This window comes from Balaenoptera ricei, chromosome 12 (assembly GCF_028023285.1).
Source record: "Balaenoptera ricei isolate mBalRic1 chromosome 12, mBalRic1.hap2, whole genome shotgun sequence".
NCBI lineage: Eukaryota > Metazoa > Chordata > Mammalia > Artiodactyla > Balaenopteridae > Balaenoptera > Balaenoptera ricei.
In genome coordinates this window covers 51,637,040-51,654,784 of record NC_082650.1, presented here as the reverse complement: position 1 = coordinate 51,654,784, position 17,745 = coordinate 51,637,040, and the positions used below count along the sequence as shown (strand labels likewise).

The following is a 17,745-nucleotide window of genomic DNA, read 5'->3' as shown; positions in this document are numbered from 1 at the left end:
ATGATCCAATAAGTGCATCCAAACTTCTTAATTAAAGAATTTCTACATGCTCTTCACTTCCTAATCTAGAGACTAACTCATACAATGTTAAATAGGCTTCCAGACTTTCGTTTCCCCACCCTTTGGTAATCTCTACGAAAACTTTACTGTAGGAGGAATTTTATTTCACCTCGGTTCTTGTGTAGTGCTATTCCACAGAGGATGACTTCATTTTTCTTTCATTCTTGTCATTTTACTGTGTAAACAGCAAATAACTTCTTTATCCAGGGCCAGCTTGATGTTTTCAGACTTAGTCTACATTAAACTGTCTGAGGGCAGAAAGGACCAGGAAGGGGCAAGGGGACAGGAAGGCTTGGGGAGGCCACCCAAGGACCCTAACTTACTTAAATTACTGTTTTTGACCATTTAGGTCGCCTCAGAACTGGCACGCACCCTCCCAAGTACCTAAAAATGGTGCTAGGTGGAGGTAAAGGCGGTGGGAATGCCAGGTCCTGAAAACAAGATGAGCAGACCTCAGAAGAAATCCACGGCTGCTCTATTTTGCTTATGTCTGTATGTTTATTTTCCTGCTTATGGATTGAAAGGACCGCTCAACAGCAGTGCAACAGTTTCTCCTCGTTGCTCAACTCTCCTTTCTGGCTAAACTGTATGGGAGAGAATACATCCAGTGTGCTCTGCTTTGCTTTGCCCCTGCCCAGCCTGTGGCGGTGGGGCCCGTTGATGAAAAGCGTGTGGTCCAGAGCTGAAGTGCTGAGTTATGGTGTGGAGCAGGGGCAGTAAGACCTGACTTCAGCATGGACTCCAGCTCTGTTCGCCCCTCAGGGCGTCTCTAAGTGGAAATACTTTCCAGGGGTCTCACTGATGAATAGTGGAAAAGCAAGTGGGAGATTGCAAAGTGCTTTACTCTGGGATATACCCTTCCTTAGATAGTCATTATTTTCCCAAGGTGGAAGGATGGTCCTGTGGCCACTGTACCCAGTAGAGCCTGCCCAGCCATGTCCTCTGCTGGGAAAGGCCTGCATGAGACTCAAGGGCCAGGACAGTGCCAGCCCCTGCCCACAGGCCCTGGGTCTTGTTCCCTCTCACCCCTTTGATGCATAGTGTTTGGGCTCGAGCCAGACCCCTTGAGACCTGATCTTGGACCCTCCATGCACAGCATGCAGTCTTGAGCAGATTTCCTCAGGCTTCAGTTTTCTCATTTGCAAAATGGGGGATAATATGACTGCCATTGTTAGAACAGTGCTTAGTACGTAATGAGCACTCAATAAATGTTACCTCTTTAATTATGTTATGACTTATGATTGTGATTTATTATCTATTATCCCTTGCTGGCATCTTCCCTAGCTTCTTCCCCTAGCACTCCCAATACTGCTGTTACCAAGACCACCAGGGATACCTCTTTCTTGCCAACGCTCATGGACAGTCTTCACCTCCTCCTCTTTCTGCACCTTTCAGCGGTGCCTGCTGTCTCCTTCTGGAAGATTCTCACAGTCATGACCACCACACTCCCTCCTGTCTGGTGGCTCCTGTTCATTTGGGTCCTCATTCTCTACCTGACCTCATGTTGCATGACTTCAAGGAGAACATCTCAGATTCTTTCTTCCTTTTTCTCTCTAGGTAAACGCATCCACCCTGATGACTTTCACTGCTTGGTTGCGCATCCTCCATTCATAGGTCTTTCTTGACTTTTCAGTCTAAATCTTAGGTCCATCCAACCCACCCCATTATTTTCTCTCATGGTGCCCTGTTGCTTTCCTTCAGAACACTTTTCACAATTTGTAATTATGTATGTATTTGTTTTAATTACTGTCTATCCCTTGTCTCCCCTTCACCCCACAAAATTGTAAAATCCATGAATGAGACCAGGGACTGTCTTGTTTACCTGGTACATGAAAGGACCTCGGTAAATACCTGTTTGAATGACTGTGTGTTATGTGAGGCCCCTCTATTTCTTCCTCCACTGCTCCAGCCCTGACAATTCAGATGAGGCTGGTGGGAGAGGCTGCCCCTTTGTTGTTATTCCTTCCACCCCCTGCCACCCTAGATCCACCCTCTGTGTCAGGGGGAGTCTTATGGGGTTGTGCCATTTCCCTTTTACCTCTAGCCACGGTCATCTTCAAGTGATAGCATCCTCAAAGTTAACGATCAGAAGACTAACATCAGCACCAGCGGCTAGTGCTGGGGAAGCCATCAGGATGGAACGTCCTGGGGGGGTTGCTCAAATCCCTAAGCAAAAGGAAATTGGGACTTGATGTAGGACATTTATACCTAAGGACAAAATGTTAATAAACTAAAGTCACTTTCCAAAACAGCTGTTAGTCCATTAAACATTTATTGTGATTTGGAGGGGTTTTCTTCCCTTTAAAATCAGGGTGGTTGCAGTTTAATGACAAAGAGTGCCCAGCCCTGTGCTAGGAGTTTCAAGGGAGACACCAGAGAAGTTGGTGGTCCTGGCCCAATGGCCTTGCCCTCTAGTAGGATATTGATGCCACAAACCGCCTTTCCAGAGCCAAGACTTCATGAGTTTGTTTATGAAGTGCCAGGAATGAACTCAGTAGCATATCACGAAGAGGTTAAAAGATGTTGAAAGGGACAGTTTAAACTCTGAAATAACCCTTTACATCCCACACAGGCTTGGAGAGTAACTATGTAGTATATATTAGTGAAATGTATGTAAGATGTCAATTACTAAGTAAGCTCCTTTCCTCTGAGTAAATCACCCATCTTTTCTTCTCCTGGGGATGGCTCCCTTTTCACCAACAGTCAAAGACTACCACCCATAGTGCATACGTAACTGGGAATATTCAAGACTCTTTCCCCAGCATGTTTTTTCTTACATATTGGTGAAATTAGGCAGCATAATTAAACATTTGTAATGCTGCCCTGTTTATTAGGCCTTCATAGATGCAATTTTTAATATCCAGCCTTTAGACATGAAAAATTGAGACAGTCATGTGGTATCTTAATGCAATAAAGTTTCTATTCTTGTGTAGCATTCATTATTCAGAATATTGGAATAGCTTTGTGATAGATTTCTTCATTTACTCATTCCCTGATTTTTGAAAATTCATTTTAGGGATAACTGACCACAATTTGGTTCAGTGGGAATAGAGAGTTGTTGTTGTTGTTTTAATACTCGTACTGGATGTTATCCCACACTGTCCAGATATGAGACTGTTGGTATTTTATTAGATAGCATTTTTACTTTTTGGATTTAATGCTCTGGGCTTAAGTGGAGATTGGTGTATCACTATGTCTGCCTTACTTTCCACTCACTTCATGTTGCTCCAAAGTCAGGAGAGCAAGCCTTTGTCCAAGTTAGAACATTTTGGCATGTTGTAGATATTCTTTGCTTACTGGCTGTTGATGTTATTTCTGATAGGTTTGTAAAACTCATTGCTAAGGTGTGGCCCTGCATAATTCCCACGATTGGTAGAAATAGCTTTATATATTACTGTAAAATTAATTCGTAGAAGCTGAGACCATATGTCTCTCTGAGCCATAATTCCCACAATTCATTTTTATGTCTTGAAGCTGCAAAAGTGCTCTTTCTCTTGAAATACAGGTGTATCCAAAACAAGAAGTGCTCAGAGCCTGACCATAATACAGCCTCCTCACTTGCAATGTGCTGAGCTCCTCTCCTTAGTGGCCTCCGTGTCAGAACTTCTAAAACTTTAGAAGAGTCCGTGAGGTTCACTGTTTGCTCTGCCAGCCTTGTACCACTGAAGGATGACAGTGTCCAGCATGTACACAATCATTCATTGAAAAGCACTTTCAAAGTGCGAGATGACACGTACATCAAGGTGGATGGGAGACAGGCACAGAATGGCCTTTCTTGCTGGGTGTTTCAATTGCATTGTTTACCTGATGTGATTAGAAACCTCTCATTACCATTATTAATAATTGTAATTTTGTAATCAACTATTTTTTGTTATCAATCTAATATATGCAAAAGTTGAGAGAGAGTGTGTGTGTGTAGAAGGATGTATCAGTAAGATTAATTCTTAAAAATGGAGTTTCTGGGTCTATCAGTTAGGATTAGGTTTGGCTATGTATAACAGGAAACCCAAAATTAATAGTGAACTATTTTCATGTAAAAGAAGTCTAGGGGTGATATGGTCACTCTAAGAACTGATTGACCATCAGTCTCCTCTTATATCCTGTCCCACCTTAGCAGGTGGTTTTCATCCTCAAGTTTCCCCCTATGGTCGGTCCATCTAGATGTAGGCCAACAGGAAGAAGAAAAGCAGAACAAAAATGTCTCTCATCTGAGTCAGCTGCTTTTAATCTTGCTGAAAGTTCCACGGAGCTCCCACTTCCATATCGTCACCCAGAACTAAGTCACATGGCCACATCTAACTTCAAGAAAGGCTGGAGGATTTCGTCTCTTTTTTTTCTGGGCAGCCATGTGCTTAGATAAAAATCAGTGTTCTGTGGTAAGGAAGAAGAGGAGAATGGAGTGGTCTGTTCTACTAAGTCAAAGGTTATTTACATTTTTAATATCAATAGATACTGATTTTTTAAGTTTGTACCCACTTAATACTTTTGCCAATCAACCAAAAGGTTTATTTTCCCAGTTACCAAAAAAAAAAAAAAAAAAAATCCATGAATCTTAATTAAAAACAAAATGTTCTCTCCTACTGTATTTGAATTGTGCAGTTCACTTGAAGCATGAGTATGATTTCTAATAAAATGAATAATATCCACGTTTTGAATTTCTAAGTGCTTCTGAAGTTTACGGCAGATGTCTTAACTTTATTTAAATCTGATACTTTATTTACTGTGATTTTCAATGCTAAAGGTAGATTTCCTTGGAGATGGAGAACCTGGGAAAAGAGTGTCTACCTCTGTAATGCTGGACTTCCTGGATTGTTTTACAGATGCTAACCTTACTCAGCATGGTTTACTTCAAAAGAGAAAATAAAGGGGGAATTCATTTATCCTTTCAAGAAGATGTATTGACAGACTTCCATGTGTCAGGATAGAAAAAGGGACGTAGTTGTGCTTTCTTTTGCTATTTAACGCTTCCCAGTTTTTCTTCGATTAAAAACTTATGTAACTTCTTCATATTTTTATGCACCTTTTCCCCCCAAGAAATATTTTAATAATTATCACCAAACATAGTGCCACATAAGAGAGAGCTGTCAGGAGGAAGGACAGAAAAGCTATAGGACTTTTTAAATGTCCAAGTGGTATCTAAATCTTAAACCATCATTTTTTTTTATATTTTTAGACCTCCTATATGGATTTAGAGAGACAAAATAAAACCTATTTCCTATGGTAAGAATACCTTACTGTAGCTTAATTTGGTGTTTTTAAAATGGTGGGTTTTGCCATATTCTTTTGGCAGCTACTCTAGACTGAAAAGCACTAAAAATTGACTACTTGCAAGTTGTTGCTAGTAGTTCCTTATTTATGTAGCCCTTGCCGGAGCCCAGGTTGGGGTCCTGGTATAATGTTAGTATCTGGAGTGTCTGTGTGGGAACCTGCTGCCCCAGTGGAGTGAGTTGACTCTAATTTACTCCTGGATGTCGCATTCTTTCCACATAGGTGCACAGATAGCATCAGAGCAAATTAACATAATTTTCTGATTGATGTAAAGAGAACCAAAGAAAGCTTGTTATGTTTGGTAGCCAAACTACTACACAGTGTGAGCAAAGTAGAACTGCTGGCCCACTTTATAGCACTCTAATTGAAAGTATTTCTCAAAGGGCACATTATTTGGCCGGGTGGCAACAATCCCGGCACGTGTAGGTGCACGTGAACACTATAGAAAATATACGCCTCCTTTTGCCAAGAATGGAAGTAGGTTATCCAGGAGGAAAGGGAAGGGAAAAGAAAATACCAATTTCGTATGTACCAGAACATGTCTGGCTTAAATCAGTAGTTGAAAACTGTAGAGCATGAAATCTTGTAAGGTTTTTATATTTCATAGTAGAGGCTCCTGGTTCATAGTTAATAAGCTAGAAAACTAACTCTTTTGAAAACTTGGAGTGTATAAATGTGTGTGTGCGTGTGTTTGCTCTTGGTTCATGGGAACTGCCTAGTCCGTCTTCCTTTCCACAGGTCTGAAGCTGCTAAATACTGTCTGAAGAATGAAGAAAATGTATGTGGGAGAGCTAGCACGGAAGGAGGAGGGAACCCTGGGCTTCTGCCTGTGTGACAGGTGGCAACAGCAGTCACTGGGGCAAGGAGAAAGTCCTTGAAAGCAGGATTAGATTTGGGGCAGCCCATAGGCAAGTCAAGGGGATGAGGGAGAAATTCTTCCCTCTGAGAATGGCCCAGGGCTCCCTGATGGAGATCGGGCCCCTGCAGAAACTCAGCAAACGCTCCCTGGAGGACGTAAATGTGGTTTGCTCTTGTGTTTGGTAGAGGAGGAAGGCAGAAGCGACAAACCCAAACCTGCGGCTCGCTCAGCTCTGCTCTTAAAAGCAAACCGCAGCGTTGAGCAACCACTGAAAAAGATGGTGACGGATGCAGACAAAACACTGTAGAGTGACTGTATCAGGAGCTTCTCCTTTCCCCCGCCCCTCTCCCTGTATTAGTGGTTTGCTTTCATAAAGCTTACGGGTCCTCAGCAGAGCCAGGTCAGGACATTCAAACTGATGGAGCCATGTGCCTCTGCCTCTGCCTCTAACTTGTGACCTCATTTTCCTCCATCCCATTATCTTGTGTTCTTTCTTATTCACGTAGGGGTAGAGAAGAAAGTTAGCTAGAGATGAATCGCCCAGTTTTATCTGGTGCAGTTAAGGACGTGTCAGCAGTTCATAAACTAAAGCAGCAGTCTGTCAAGAACTGGAAGGATCTGAGATTTGACCCTACTGGCCATGAGACTCTTGGGTCAGAGGCAAAGGAATTTATTACTCACTGGTGACCCAGCAAGCAGCATGAGCAGCAGCATATTTTCCATCAGGTCCATCCTTGCTCCCGAGCGTCCCATGGGAATGAGCGACACAGATGAGCCTAGGTTGATGCCTGCACACGCAGTGGGTTCTGTTAACAGGAGAGGAACCCTGAGTTTGGGGATCCTAAGTCTCTTGTAATGAGCAGTCAGCATATCTCCCCTTTGCTCTGGAGGGTGATGCTGTCTGTCGCTGTCTTTCAAGGCTGTTTCCTATGCAAATACAGACATCCTTGAAAGATAATCCAGCACTAAAGGCCATTAGTACTTTGCTTGCTAGATGTGCAGGTACATCAGAGACCCGTGTAGAATCGTCTCCCAACTTGAATTTGTTAACCTTATAAGAAGCTTAATGTGATTTCCTGTTCTATCCACAAATTAACCTCAGGACTTGGCTATCTTTTTCACTTGGGGAGACTGCTGAGGTCATGGCTGTTTGAAAGAACCTAATGAACTTGTTCCTGGAGAAACAGGTATATTCCACGTAATGCCGCAGAGAGTCTGAAGTGTGTTACTTGAAGCTACCTTTGAACCTAAAAATGGCTCAGCAACATCTGTTCTTGGGTGTTTTTCCTCCCTTGTCTTGACGTGAGGGGATTAGTTTCAGTGGGCCCCGTACGTACGATGATTTGTTAAGTCTTAGGGAAAGACCTAGGACCTGGTTGTGCTATGAGCTCACACACATTTCTTATTAGCAAACGAACAACCTAAGGGGGAAGAGTTAGAAACTTCAGGAAGTCCAGATGACGAGCCCCAGGAAGTTGGGGGAGAGAATCTGAGGGCTAAACCTGCCAAGTCAGACTCCGCCAGGGAGGCGGCGGTTGTAGAGCCCAGGGGTCCTGATCCTCAGAAGTGGCTTTGGAATCACTGACAGCGAGTGTGGGGGAACCAGGAGCCCTGGAGCACTCTGACACCTGCTGGGTGAGGCGTGGGCTCACCCCCAACTCTCCACCACACACTTAGAGTCGCTTATGTCTTACAGACTCTTAGTCTCTTGTGTGACTGTCCTTGCCAATGAATATTATCCCGCCTGCCCTTTGGGTGATAGATTAATATCACCACTGATGGTAGTGCTTCCAGTTTTTTAAGTGCTTTCAAGCTTACCTAGCAGTGTACATGAAGAAGATTATAGCCTGGTACATATTAGTATTAAAATACTGCATTCTTGTCATGGTTTTTAGACACATTGAGATTTATCCCATGCATATTCAACCCACTTGGAATAGTGCTAATATTAACTTGCACATTTGAGAACATCCCAGATTATAAATTAAAATGTATCCTAGATTATAAAATACGAATGGCTCAATCAATGTTTACTTCAGAAAAATGGAATGAATTCCTGGCTCTTTGGTGACTGGAAATGTCCTCTTCTTTCTTTATTTGATCATTTCATGTGGAATTTCAAGCTGGCTGGTGCTCATCTGTGCATGTAATTGGCACCCAGGAGTGTCCTGGAATAAATGGTTGATTCACTCAGCATTTAGTAACATCATTATATTGGTCATCAGTCACTTTTGCATCATGTGGTTTTAAACAAGAAGAAATCTTGCAAAACCAGTACAGTGAAATGCTGCACATGCAGGTGAGGTTTTCAGGTAGAGGGAGCAGTTCCTTAGGAGACTCCTTGTTAATTGAATTTCACTGGGGTGTGGAGCGGAAAGAGGGTACTGTAGGCCGGAGTCATTTTGCAGAATTGACTGTTGTACTCTTTATTCCCGTAAAGAAAAAGTCCATCAGTGGTGTGTTTGCAGTAGCCAACATGAGATACTCTGTTATGTGGCATTTATTTTCTTTTTCTGCTTATTTCACCAGTAACACCTTGATTTTTGATGACTATTAGAATAATTAACAATGACACTTGGAAGGTAGCCTGCTTCCAGATGCATATACACGTGTCTCTTTTGTAAACACTAGCCCCTACTTTTTCCTGCCCTAGCTGAAAAATATGCCTCCACCCCTACCAGTCTTTCCAGGGTGTGGGCCCATGTGTAACTGTGTGACTGTGCCCACACACTGGCATATATTTCAGAGCTACCAAAAAGAGATTCGTTGCTCTTGAAATAACAAGACAAAAAAACCATTTTTTCTGAACCATAACATCTGAAGAGCTGGAAACAGTCAATGTTTGTATGTGTGACGCTAAAGCCAGTGAATTCCATGTGAAGGGAGGGATTGTAAACTAAGAACAGAAAGGCAGTTTTCCTGGATTTCAGATGTCAAACTCTCAAGCTGTTGAACTCACCCACTCAGCACTTCCACATCCACCCTTTTAATGTGCTTGCATTTTCAATGATTTCTGTTTCTGCAGGATTTGATGCCAGAAGACAAATAATAAAATAGCATGCATATGAAGCCTTAAAGCAGTTTTCTACCAGAGTTTTTGACTGAGGCTAAACAGAAGTAACCTGATTGTGCTGTCAGTTGGCAGGCAAAAGGCATCGTATTTTAAAATTCACATAGTTTGAAAGCAAGCTAATCTTTTCTGGCTCAATAATAAACTAATTACATGTTTTAAATAGTATAGAGCTGAGTCCCTGTTTCACATTAAGCCTTGAAATAGCAAGGTCCAGGGCAAAGCAGACATTTGCCTGATGTCTCTGGCTTCAGGACCTGTAGCAGGGTGCCAGCTATTGGGGGCTTGAATAGGCCTGCCAGGGACAACCAGGTAAACTGGCTTGATTCAGTTATGGGGTGATGGTCCCTGAGCACAGAGGCCACCAGATGTGCCTCTGAGGAAGGCCTGGACACTCAAAAGTTTAGGGCAGTGATCTTGTTTGGTCGTTCCCTAATATAGTGATCCCAGGTCAAGGTAGGACATGTCCATAGTGTCCCTTTTGGTGAGTGTCTGAGAAAAAAAGGCTCATTTCTAAAACTGATCCAGTTCCAACAAGGCTTGTTTCATAGCTAGCGCTTTTTCCACCTTCCCCGCCGCCCCCCCCCCCCCGGCCTTTCATAGTCCTAGGGACCACATACGGAAACTTAGAGCTGGGAACACTTAATTCAATGGCTGGTTTGTGTAGTCTTGAAAGCTTCATGTTCCTTGGTCACTTGTGAATGGTGCCTCTCTCCTTGGGCATTTCAATGACTTTAGAGGGAAACACAGTGCAGTGGTGAGAGCTTTGCTGTAGGAGTTAGCCTTGGGCTTGATTTCTGGCACCACCACCTATAGACAGTCACTGTTTTGCCCCTCAGTTTCCTCCTGACAGGCTTGCCATGAAAGTAAAATGAGATTAGATTTGTCAAGCACAGAGTTTTGGCCCTGGTCGGCACCAAACACAGTAAGTTCCTTCAGATTGCAGTTGAAGTAGACTCTATTTTGGATTTCTCTTGTTGCCCCTGTGCCTGCTTGGAGGAGACTTAGAACCAGATGTGTTATCTGTGGTTTCAAGGTTGCCTCTGAGCGCTCTGGGCCCACCACATGACCAAGTAATGGGGGCTCCATAACATCCTGAGACAGGTGGAGAGTCATCTCTACACCCTGGACAGACCTGAGACCATTCTGTCGAGCCCTTGATCCCCCGAGTAGCCCACTTACCATCCTTCTGCCCATCTGTATAATATTATTACAGAGAACCTTAAGCCTACTTACTAGACTGTATCATCTTGGTTTTGGAAATTCAGTTGTATAATTGAAGTTAAAACCTAAGGCTGAGACTTGTCAACTTTAGAACAACCTAGATGCTATTTCACATTTTACAATGGAAGCTTACTTCCATCTTTTCATGTTGAGGATCATTCATTGGTGTCATGTTTTATAACATTTCATTTTAAAGTATAATTCAGGCCTATTTTGTGGCTGCTGCCCCCTTCCATTAATTCATTGATTAGAGAAATATTTTTGAGCACCTACTATGTGCCAGCCCCATGCTAGGTGGTAAAGCTATAATAAGACATGGCGTCTGGTTGTAAAGAGTTCAGTATGTGTTAGAGGAGACAGACTTCTATTCCTCAAGTTGTAAAGCAAGGCAGACAAGTTGGATGGATGGATGGATGGATGGATGGATGGATGGATGGATGGATGGGTGGATGGGTGGGTGGGTGGGTGGGTGGATGGTAGATCTTACCATCCTCTGTGCTCCCTGCACTTCAGTTGTCTTGGTAATCCAGACACTGGGACTAATGGTGTTTCTGGGTGGTATTACTATAACATGTCAAGGCCAGGAGATCTGAGTTGTCTCAGCTTGGCTGTCACCTCCTAGCTGATTGAATTCAGGTATACCTTGTATCTCTTTGGTCTTCAGTTTCTTTCACTGTAAAGTTAAGGCTGCTTGTTACTAGACGGGTTTCACAGCCCTCTCCATTTTCCACAGTATTAACTTTTTACTGAACTTCCTGCCCTGATGATCACTTACATAATGCCATGAAAGTGATTAGACTCTAATGTATTCCTGAATTCTGGATGTGTATTCCCAATGCCCTTTTATTCTCTCCATTTCCACCCACAATACAGTTTCAAACTGGAAAAACTTGCAGCTTTATTTTTTTTTAATCTAAGTGAAAAGTATGTTAATAATAAAAGTATTTCTGTTCCACTTTGTTCTACTTTGCAGAGTCAGTTTCAAGAAGGTGCTGAAACTTCATGGGTTTTAACCCTTTGACACATCCATTTTGTGTGGCTAGTCCTGCATGGTCTTAAAGGGGAATTTAAGGTGTGTGTTTGCCGAGCTCCTTGTGGGAAGGGGAAAAGATTCAATCACATCAGGATTCAAGCCTGGAGCAAGAGGGCAGGGGTGGCCAAATGCTGCAGCTTTGACTTGCTTTCTGGAGACTGTCCCTCTGTTGACTGCATGCCCTTAGTTGCTGCTTCCTCAGGTGGTGGGGAGGAGGACACGGGTCTGGAAGCAGGGGGTTCGTGGGGTGGGGAAGGTGCTGCAGGGAGTGGGTGTGGGCAGAGGGCGCAGGGCTGCCAGGGTTCTCTGTGTGCCGGAAGTACAGGTTTGGCTGGGAGGAATGGAATGTTCCCTCTTGCCCTCCAAGAGCAGAAACAGCTGTGGAAGGGCTTGAAGAGATCGCTAAATGAAAAAAATTAAAAAGTTAATATGAAAATAAAACCCACCCTGGAAAACCCAACAAAACTGTCTGTAATAGTGTGGTAGCTCTTTAAGAGAACTTTCTTCCCATCTAGGATTTCTTTTTCAATTGGGGACAGAACAAATTGTCTGCCTAGCCCTTCCTCCCCTAAGAAAGCTTCATGTATCTTGGCTTGGGTAGGAATGGGTTCATTTTGTTGATCACCAGGTTATTATTATTTTATTCCTCCAAATGAGGGGCCAGAACCTGCTGCTTACTGCATGAAAACGTGAAACAAATGTGAGTTTTCCAAGGAGACCTCTGCGGGTAGAGGATTATTGTCAGCAAATTTAACAGAAATCTTGTTTCTAGCTGGAAATGTAATCCTTCAGCCAAATTCCCGACATTATTTATTTTAGAACGTCGTATTTTTAAATAAGTCCCTTAATGGTTTGAACTTTTAGTGTTTTAGACAAAAGTAAGACTGGAGCTAGCCTGGACCTTGTCTTACACATTAGGGTTGATTGTGCAATCCTGTATGTGAATGTTTAAGTTTTCTTCTCTGTCTGAAGACAGAGAAGCTGGGATTCCATATAGTCGGAAAGAGTAACTCACAAGTCTGTTTTATGCTATCGTACTTTGCATACTTGCTTTTGAACAAGTTAGCCCCAGAGTAGATAAAGTGTAGTAGAAGAGGATAAGACAGCTAAATGTCTAATGTCTAATAAGAAGGACCAGCCCTCACACTTCTCCCTCAGATGGTGGCACTACCTGGCCCTTTGCAGTATTCCCTCCCCCTACCCCACCCAGGGTCTTTGCAGTGAGTGCGGTGATGTAGTGTTTTGTACAGTCGAGGAAGGAGAAACTGTGTGATTGTTACTGAGGCGATCTGCATATGTACTTTGCTTCTCAGGGAAGTTCATTAAGTAATACTTTGCTGTATTCTTAACAATGGAAGCTAATAAGTACCTCAGGATTGGGTTATGGCTTTTTCAGTGGTTATTTTTGTGCAGTCTATCTTTCTGGCATTTTGTTTGAAGGACAGTCTTTTATAAAGGAGATTATGTGAGGTTTCATGCTAATTGGGGGAAGATTCTGAAAATTACAGGGATCAATTATGGTCCCAGCCCATTCCTTCTTCAGCCTATATCATCAGTTCCTACTTTTGGAAAGTCCACTTACCCTCTTTTCTGTCCACGTCTATCCATGCTGGGTAGAGAAGTGGCACAGGGCAGAATGGGTGACCATCTACAAGGCAAGGCAAGGTCAAGGACCCTTCCCCTTGCCTTTTTTTTTTTTTTTTTTTTTTAAAGAAAAAAGATATCTGGACCCCAGTTATTTGATAAATTACTCTAACTCTCCATTTTACTCTGTACATATAAACACAACTTTAATCTGTGAGCCCGATTCTCATCCTTGTCTTCTGAATGGTGGAAACTTGGACTTAAAGAACATCTGCTGTGCACCAGACCTGGGAAGACTGGGAATCATTATCTTAGAGTCTCAGCCGGTAGAAAAGTAAGGGGGAAATTCCAGTGATTCTCAGCTCTAATTGCACATTAGAATAATCTGGGGAGCTTTAAAGATGTACCTTCCCAGGCCTTACCCACACCAGTCTCTATGAGTGAGTACTTAAAGTCTCCCCAGGTGATTCGAAGAGGCAGCCAGGACGGAAGACTGATGCGTAAGAGAAATCAGGGCATCATCCAGAGAACTGCCTTTGAAAGAGCCTGTCATTATAAATCAGAGGCATCTTCCCAGGCCCTCTGCTGAAGCTGTGTGTCTGTGTTGTTCTGCTATGGCACACAGTCCCCTGGGTCTCCCCAGGACTCACGGTTTCCATTGGACTTTTCACGTGACCTTTATCATCTCCTGTTCAGCAGTTGCATATATTAGGATTCAGGCCTTTGGCGGCCTCATTTTGAACTGTCGGTGCCAACAAGTCAAAGCAAGGAGACCTACTTGAAATGCTGGTCCTGTGTGCAAGGTAGATGAGTACTGGATTTAAAAGCAGTGCCTTATAGATCGTCCCCACTGAAATCCCTCGTGAGGACCAGGGCAATGCCTGCAATCTGCTTGGTGGGAAAAAATGGGTCTGGCTTGGGAGTTGACAACCATAATTCATTTTGAGACAGCAAAAAGAGAGAGAGAGAGGGAAAGGTAGAGGCCTTTAAGAGTTAAATTATACAACTCCCTTTTTTATTTTTAAAGTCAGTGGATTCCTTGTTGCCGTTGCTGAGAAAGATAAATTGATACCACATGTTGCTTCCAGACAAAACCCTCTCTGTGTTCCAGGGGAAGCACATGCAGCTGGTGTCTGGGTTAGTGGGCAGTCTTTACAAGGTAAACATGGGTTGGAAGGGGCTGGAGCGGACATAGGGTAGCAGTAGTTGGGAAATTACCAGCTACTCCTGAGTGGCACAGCACCTTTGAAATACTTTTAAGAGTTTGAAATCTTTTCCTGGAAGGAGCCGCCCTCTCACCCTCTGGCTTCAAGTATATGATGCACGGAAAACAGTAAGTGAACATTTGTGATGTCACTGCTTCCGTACGTGGGATCTGACAGTTGAGAGCCTCTTTTGTGCTTGGCACTCGATGAGTAATTTGCATGTGTACTTTTATTTAATCTTCCCAAAGATCCTAGAGTTAGACAGAGAGGGTGTTTTATCCCCGTTTTATGAAAGGGGCAACTGAGGTTAAGTCAGTTGCCCAGGGTCACAGGACACATGCCAGGGCCACGACTCCAGCTCCGACCTGGCTGACATTGAAGCCTGCCTCCCTCCACTGGCCACATTAAATTGCATGTGTGAATTACCCACTTTGTAAATATTGGTGGAATACTTATTCATTTCAGGCAGCTTCTCTCCGACACCTAATCTAATCTAATCTGTTTGGGGTCCATCTGTCTTCACAACCAGTTGTCATAACTGTAGTGACTGTGCACTTTAGCATTAGGGATAAAGGTATCTTGCATTAGGAGACTGTCTTCATTATAGCAAGAAAAAGAATTACTGGATTCTGATGAAGACAGTCATCTTTTATGCTGATTTCTTCAAGGAGGGCCAAGCAAAGGGATCTCCAGACTCTGGGCCCACACGGCCGCAGTCAGCCCAACTGTGAAATGTGAGTTCCGTCAGGCGGCCTCCTTCATGTACCTGCACATCCCTCCTCGAAGGATTAGGCCACTAATGGCAGCTGCAGTCACACAGGACAGGTTTGCCAGCTCTGTTACTAATTACTCCTAAAGCGTTTACTGCCCCAGTGCAAGCTTTGCTTCAGTGTAAATCTTTTTGTAAGAGAGAAGATTGACATAAGAATACTCTTTGTCTCATTTTTATCTCTGCTCTCTCTTCAGAGACATTGTGTTACAGTTGCTTTCAGGGTTTTCTACATTTTTGGGCCCAAGTTGGAAAAAAACTGGCACATTTGTCTCTGACAAAAGTTTCTTCCTAGAGATGTTTGGTTTGCTGTAATTCATCAATCTCTGGATTTCTTAGTAGTGGATTTAAATAACCAGAACTATTTACAGGGTTTTGGGTTGGGGTTAGAGTAATTTATTGGCTCCTTTAGTAACCAAATGTGATGACAGAATGGCCTGAGCTCTAGCAGTGGGAGTCTTGGTTGGTTATATTTACCTTATCACCTTAGCCTTAAGGAAGGCACACCCGGCCAATTAACAATGGTCTGCCTCACAATGTATTTCAAAATGTGTATTTAGATGTGATTAGAAAAATCACTCTAGTCCTATGAAACTATTCCTCCTTTACTGTCAGCTCTCAACCCCCAAACTAATGTTACATCTTACAAACTTAAGACTATTTGGTATGACAGATGAATTAGTGGAAAACCATAGAATATTTTTGATGGTAGTTTTATAGTTTAAAATGCACACAGTACATTGGAAACTAATTTAGAGCCCCCAGTGAAGAGGTCTTTAGAGAACTTAAACTACAGATCATAAGAAGATTTTATAATTGGCTTGTCTCTTTTTATAAATTCCATGTCTTCATTCCTGGGATTGAGGTGAGGGAGGGACAGTTTGAAATCTTACAGAAATCATATCACCATTAACTTCCGTTATCAGGGAAGGTGTTGGGGAAACGTTGTAGTTCTGATATTTTCCTCTGGCATTTATTCACCTTTTCCTGTTTCACCGAAATTTAGTTAGAGAACCTGGTAATTAGAATCATGACCTATGAGGCAAAAAGGCAGAATACATTTCTGGTATCTGACCATATTAGGGTGAGGGGCATTTGAGCTAGAAATAGACAGGGGGCCGTATTGACTGGCCTTTGTCAATGCCCCCCCCTTTCCCCTTCAGATTATGGATTTTATAAACGGAAGGCTGGGGACTGTGAGGATGGTGGTGACACAGGGTTTTGTTTGCGTCGTCTTAGTAATGGAACTGGAAAAACCTGTCCGAGTGTTGGGTTGTAGGTAATGTGCCTTAGGGAGATGTATTCTGCCACTAGTAACCTCTAAAACAAGAATTGAGCAAAGATTGGACACTGAAGCTAATCACCCATTTAATAAGTTGGGTTTTGTTTCAGAATCTATGAGTAGTTTATATTGGTTTGTATGGTAACCACTGTCCTCTCTTTAGGATGAATGCTACGATGGCCACCTTAGTAAAGAAACACAAATGTGGGCTATAGGATGAGCCTTCACTTTCAGGTTTGCTCTTCTGAAGACTTTCTTTTAAAAACATTTTTAGGAAAGACCTACCAAATTATTACCCTTAACTATTTCACAAACAAAATTATAGTCATAGAATTGTGCCTTTGTATCCTTCTTTCTTAAATGTTTCTTTTTTTAGATGTTAGCACAGGTAGCATGATGACTTCTGTCTAATTTGGTGACAGACCTGGGGAAGGTTTCAGAGGAAGCATTGGAGTGGAGTTGGGAAAACAAGTTTCAGTTTTGGTTCTTATAGATGCTAGCTGTGTGACCTTCTGTAAGTTATTTAATTTCTGTCAGTCTGAGCCTTTGTATATATGGTGAGGGCACCAACTTTGTGGGTTTACTAGGAGGATTAGAGACGAGGAATCTAAAACCTCTGGCCCAGTAACTGACGGTGCTGTAGTCAGGCAGGCTCTCACTCTTCCCTCTTGCAATTAGGGACCTGGGCCCTGACAGGCTGTGGTTCTGGTCCTCCGTGTGGGTATTCCAGCCCCTTTACCACAAGCCCCTACAGAAGCTTAATTTCTCTCTCCAAATTCTAACCAATGGTAGCTTGTAATTTTATAAAATTACACACATACATTGTTGGGGTTTAGAGTTGTAGAAATAGATGACCATTAGAAAATCCATAGAGAACATTTTGGAGGTCTCTAAAGTGTTTCATTTTCTTTCTTACTTGGTTTGGATTTGTGAGACTAAAAATGCGTTAACAAAAATCTCCAAATGCTTTTTAAAGGTGGGGGGATAACTGGGTACTTATGATTGGTCATGGTTAATTCTGGGTGTTGGTATGAACTCTTTCCAAAATCTGGAGCAAAGGGGGCTGGCCAGGGGAGGGGTAATTCGGCTAGTGTCTACATTGCCCCCACAGAGCTTCAGGACCACCCTGTTTTTTCAATAAGAAGCTTGAGTTTAAGTTTTTAGTTAATATATCTAGTTGTCTGAGTACTCAGTAATAGAACCACCTTGCACTTGCCTGCTTTTTGAACCCTGCAGAGTGAGTTTTAAGAGCATGCTTCGTATCTTTATTGAGAAGGTGTTTTACTTTTTAAAGAAATGTGATTTCTGAACCATTCGTAGAGATGCCATTGTTTTTTTAAAAACCATAAGAGTGAAAGAGAAGCAGGATATATAGTCTCATGGGAAACATT

At 42.7% G+C, this 17,745-nt stretch overlaps 1 protein-coding gene across 4 annotated transcripts in view; it reads left to right on the top strand.

Annotated features, from left to right (window-relative positions):
- FOXO3 (forkhead box O3) overlaps positions 1–17,745 on the top strand; it is a 119,923-nt gene that overhangs the window by 79,515 nt on the left and 22,663 nt on the right. The window contains exon 3 of one of the 4 annotated variants that reach the window (XR_009506195.1): positions 11,455–11,553. The exons of 2 other annotated variants lie outside the window; for them this stretch is intronic. The gene's annotated coding sequence lies outside the window, so the exon portion shown is untranslated. Of the gene's footprint in view, positions 1–11,454; positions 11,554–17,745 lie in introns of those variants that run through there. One more of the 4 variants, XM_059941461.1, reaches the window with a different exon arrangement.